This window comes from Pyrus communis, chromosome 6 (assembly GCF_963583255.1).
Source record: "Pyrus communis chromosome 6, drPyrComm1.1, whole genome shotgun sequence".
In the NCBI taxonomy this organism is placed as follows: domain Eukaryota; kingdom Viridiplantae; phylum Streptophyta; class Magnoliopsida; order Rosales; family Rosaceae; genus Pyrus; species Pyrus communis.
In genome coordinates this window covers 15,229,227-15,234,956 of record NC_084808.1, presented here as the reverse complement: position 1 = coordinate 15,234,956, position 5,730 = coordinate 15,229,227, and the positions used below count along the sequence as shown (strand labels likewise).

Here is a 5,730-nt window from a genome sequence, read left to right as displayed (position 1 = left end):
TTTTGACTGCTTGTAATGTCTCCCTTCAATCAATACAACCTATTAACGTTTCTTTAAAAAAAAAGAGCTGAGAAGAAGAATCATTGGTAAGAGTAGCCACACCAAGTATGAGTGTGCCAATTGGAAACATATTGAAAGATCTAAACAATAAAGAAGCCCTATACATTTGTAATATAATAAACAGTTTTATCCTAAAGCACAATGTAAGCTTGACGATTCATTTGGAGCTTCTTCCCCCTCCATGGAACGTTTAATAATCCTCATTTCGTGAGAGTCGTGACATTAAGTTGAGTATTTCAGTATCGCACAATAACTTATTTGGCAGAACCTGTAGGGTTCATAAACTCATTTCTAAATTGTAAATCAAATCTCCTAAAATGACTAAAATGATCGGAAATCAAATCTCAATTGTTGAACTACTTGACAAGATATTGGCAATATAACGATCAAATACCAACCACATACAGATAAATATATCATTCCATTTATGTGTGCAACTTGGGCGAGTTAGGTAGTCAGCCCAACCTTAACCCCACCTTCACAATTTGGCCTTGGAGTTTGGTTCATGTTCATTCAGGCTCGGTTTTCAATTGAATCGGGCTTGCTTGGGTACAGTTCGAGTTTGCCAAACTTTATCAAGATCAATCTTGTAACATCTTATTTGTAGGATTTTTCATTTTGAACCAATCAACATCAGTACTAATTAAAATTCAATTGTACACATCATCATCCACACCAAAGTTAAACCAAATGGAAACCGTTTATAATGTTTCAACTATGCGAATTGGAAATTAAACTATAAGACAGTATCAAAGCTTCAAGCACATGAAATTTAAAAACAACTCTACCATTCATAATTCGCGCGAAAACTAACAACAAACTTCAAGTATAATCATTCCAAAACCTACACCTAGCTTATATAATAGAAGTAAGATGAGTAATGTGTAAATGAGCGAATTTGGGGTGGAAATCAGGTTGAGTTTGATTTAACATGGGTGGGCAAGGCAACAACCCAACCCAATAAATGATCGGATTAGGTTTGGGCAAGTATTTACTTCTTTTAATTTGTCTAATCCGGTTGGAAAATGGGTTGAACATGGACAAATTCGGTTTGACCCTACCGTTGCACCCTTGATTTTAGTAATTTAAATTTAGTAAATAATCATTTTTATCAATTTTCCTAAAATTTATCCTCCTCTACCATTAAAATCATTAAACCTCAAAGTGGCCATATACAACATTTTATTTGGAAATTGACAATCAGAAATCAAATTCCAATTATTTAAGTGATCAAAATTAAATATAAAAAATATTACGAACAAAGTTTGAGAATATAACCCGATATTAACTAATAAAGCTATAACTCACTTGCATTTTACTGAAAAGGCAATAATGGGACTTGTACATGAACCATAATGACGAAAAAAATTTCAGTGTGACCAAGACAGCTGAACACAACTTATCCCTCTCTCTCTTGTTTACTCAAACTCTCACAAATATCTTACCAAAAAATTGTTTGAAATCCGATCTCTCCCACTTTTCTTTCTTTTCTGCTCCCTTTCATCCCTTTGTTTCTATAAAAGTACCAAAGCCTGTCACTTTAGATCCTTTCAAACCAAAGCAGGAATCTTTATGGACCACTGTTAGAAAACACCCACTTCGTTATTCCAAGTAAGCTCTTGCTCCCACCTTTTCTTTTGCATAAATTTTCAATTTTATTTGCATCAATTTTCAATCTTTTGTATAAGTTATTAATCTTTTGGTGGATTTGGCTGAATTTGTACCTTATTGGTTTTGGTCATTTGTTGGGTTTGATGCTTACTGATACCAAATTTGGTAGTTTTACTAGGAAAAAAAAGTATGAATTTCATAGTTTCTTGATTTGAAGAATGAAGGGTTCGTCATGATTATGTTTTTTTGTTTTCCTTTCGATTGAATTGTTATCCCAGATCCGTGAATTCAACTATTAAGTGCTGTCATTGTTTCGATTTCAATTAAGTGGAGAAAAATTGATTAACATTTATTTTGGTTTATACAATTTAGTGGATCAATCACTTACATTGCTTGGTTGCCAATTTAGTGGATGCAAGTGTACCTGGTCGACATCGAATAACGTTTCCCGTTTTATCAATTGATGGTCTACATATTTGACTTGATGTTTGAACTCTTGTTAGGCAAGGAAAATTAACATCTTTACATTTAACATGGAAATTTTACAATACTATGTTCGGCCGGGAGGTTACATTTAAACATTATGGCAATACTATGTTCTGTCAGAGGGTTGTATTGGCATAAGTTAGCAAGAGCAATTAGGTGTAGTTGTTAACAGAAAGGTGGATGGTGTTTGATCTGTCACATCCATTCAGTCTTTTTCTTTTTGAACCGGTCATATTTGAAACTGTTGGAACCATGGAGAGGTATCTTAGTTGCTTTGTACATTAAGTGTAGGATTCATTTTTCTTTTCTTTGTGCCTTAAATTGTTTGTTACATGTTTTATATGACTACTTGGTCACTTAACTATTGTATCTTGATTTCCGGTCTAAAGATTTTCATTGCCAAGATTGAGCGAGAATTTTGTTTTGTTGCAACAATAAATTGAACCTTTAATCTTTGAGCTTTTGAACTGCGTATGCTTGCAACAGAAGAACTAACACCTCCTATTTATATGTTCATATGCACTACAAGTTTTGATAGTGTTGTTTGGTACCTATAACAGGTTGTTCGTTGTATCTAGTCTAATGGATCTCAAAAGAAAATTTGTACCATTGTCTTTAGTATTAGAGCTGTGGAAAGGCAGCACTTGGCATTTGTAACAATTAGACATAAGACAATTTTAGTTAGAAGAACTTCAAAACTACATAAATGATGAGAAGGAGATCTGATTCGGCCCAAAAGAAGCATATAATCACATCTCTGTGCATGGTGGCAATCCTTCTTGGTTTCCTATGTGTATTATGGGTCCCTTTTTAGCTCTCAAAGTTGTAGTGCATCATCACTAAAATATGATAGCAGATCTTTGAGAAAGCTTGGTTCATCTTGTTTGGGTGAGGATGAAGATAACAATAAGAAGCAGGATGAATCTTCAACAAAATCTGGGCAGGAAAACGGAGAGGACAATGTCACATTGAAGAGCTTTCCTGTGAGTTATATATTACTAAACTTGGAACACTGAATCCTCTCCCCCACCCTAATTCTCCAAATGCCCTCTATCTTCTGATAAAAATATCTAGTTTTAACGTGTCAGGTTTGACCTATTTTGTTTGGCATCTACTCACCTTGCTTCATTTGTCTACTCATAACTTTGTAAGGTTTGTGATGATCACCATTTGGAACTTATTCCTTACTTAGACAGAAATTTAATATACCAAATGAGATTGAAATTTGACTTGTCTTTGATGGAGCACTATGAAAGACATTGCCCTACCCAAAAAGGGCTTTTCAATTGCTTGATTCTTCCTCCACCAAGGTACAAGGTATTGTTGTGTCAAAGCTGAATATTTAGACTGCTGTTTACTAGCTTCTTATTCTTGGAGTTATTTATTATTCCCAGATTATGCAGATGGTAAACATTATGGTTGTTTATCTTACAGATCCCAATCAAATGACCCTCAAGCAGAGATGAAGTTTGGAAAGCAAATATACATCATACTCACCTTGCACATGAGAAATCTAGTCAGAACTGGGTGGTTAAAAAATGTGAAAAGATAAAGTTTCCTGGGGGAGGCACACATTTCCACTGTGGAGCTGATAAGTATATTGCTTCAATTGCAAATGTAAGGTTTCCTCCCCTTACTGTGCCAAAAAAAAAAAAAAATAGTAGTATTGGTGGATGATATTTTCTCTTTATAGATTTTGTTGAATTTCCACTTGAACTTGGCAATCCTTTATAGGATTTTGTAATCTCTTATCTACTCATTTTGATGGATTTAATGATATTTTTTTTTTTTTTTTTTTTGTGTTGCATGAATGAAGCATTAATATTTTATGTTGTTTTCAATTGCCAAATGCTCAACTTTTCCAAAAACAATTTGAACAATGAAGGAAGGTTACGAATAGTTTTTTATGTTGGCTATAGAGTTGCAAGTTTTGGAGCATATTTACTTTCATCTGATATTATAGCAATGTCATTACCACCCAATGATGGGCATCAAAACCAGATCCAATTTGTTTTAGAAAGAGGAATTCTAACCTATGTTGGTGTTCTAGGAACTAAAAGGCTTCCTTACCCTGGAAAATCCTTTGAACTTGCTCATTGATCCCGCTGTAGAATTGATTGGCTTTAACAAGATGGAATCTTCTTTCTTGAGCTAGATAGGTTGCTCAGACCAAAAGGCTACTTTGCGTACTCATCTCCTGAAGCATATGCACAAGATGAGGAGGATCTTAAGATATGGAGAGAGATGAGTACCTTTGTGGAATGCGTGTGTTGGAGAATAGCTGCAAAGCAGAACCAAACTATCATTTGGCAAAAACCATTACCAAATGATTGTTATGTGGAAAGAGAACCTGGTACTCAACCTCCTCTTTGCCAATTTGATAATGATTGGATGCAGTATAGGGTGTGCCAATGGAAGCTTGCGTCTCAACATACTCTGGTCGTGAGTGTTTCTTTCTTCTACGTCTTTTGTATCAGTAGTAGGACTTTATTGAAATAAACTAATGTCAATCTCTTAGCAATATCATTGTGCATTTAAGGTGATACTTTGCCAATTAGTTTGGTAGTTTACGAACTATTTTGGCTAAACAATGTTTTTTCTCGATATAATCAGATAATCATACAGAAAAGGGTAGTGGATGGGCTACGTGGCCAGCTAGATTGACATCTTATCCTCCACAACTTGCTGATTTTGGCTATTTAAATGAAATGTTCAAAAATGATACGGTATAAATGACAGCACTATTTTTATATGTTTTAGATTGCAATTTTTAACTGATTGCACTACTCATAAATATTTTAAATAAATGTATTGCTTCAGCATTTCTCTTGTTATGCAGGAAGTTCGGCCACACAGAGTTGAGAGTTATTGGAATCTCATGAGTAAAAAGACCGAGCCAAACACTCTGAGGAACGCAAACATGAGATCATTTGCAGCTGCTCTGAAGGACAAGGATGTTTGGGTAACTAAAGATGGACCAAATACACTTAAGCTGATAGATGCTGGTATGCAAATCAAGTTACTGAAATATGCTGAGCATGTCACTTTGATAAAGTAATTCACTTAATAATTTGTCCGTTTATGGTCTATTCTTCCATCATGCTCTTCACACAACAAGTCATAGAACTTGTAGAAATCAAAATCAAAATCATGATCGTAAAGATTATTAGGATAAAAAGGATCCATATTGAAGTTTTGATGCATTTGATATTGTGTTAGTAACTTGATTCTCTACTTTGACAAGTGTGAATCCTATTCAACGTACCCTCAGACTTATGATTTACTCCATGAATGCAATGTTGAGGATCTGCTACTTGGGATGGATTGCATACTCAAACCCACTGGCTTTGTAATAATCTGTGACAAACAATCAGTAGTAGATTTTGTAAAAAAGTATCTAACGGCATTGCACTGAGAAGCAGTGGCAGTATCTGATGCCAGTTCAGATTCAGACCAAGATGGAGACGACGTTATGTTTATTATCCAAAAGAAAATATGGCTGACAAGTGAAAGCCTCAAGGATTCGGAATAGGAAAGTGCCTCTTCAGTTCCCCGTTTCAGTTTCCCCTTAAT

The 5,730-nt window shown here is 34.8% G+C and overlaps 1 pseudogene; it reads left to right on the top strand.

Moving 5' to 3' along the window:
• Nucleotides 1-2,648: 2,648 nt before the first annotated feature.
• On the top strand, nucleotides 2,649-5,730 carry LOC137738098 (probable methyltransferase PMT8; annotated as a pseudogene).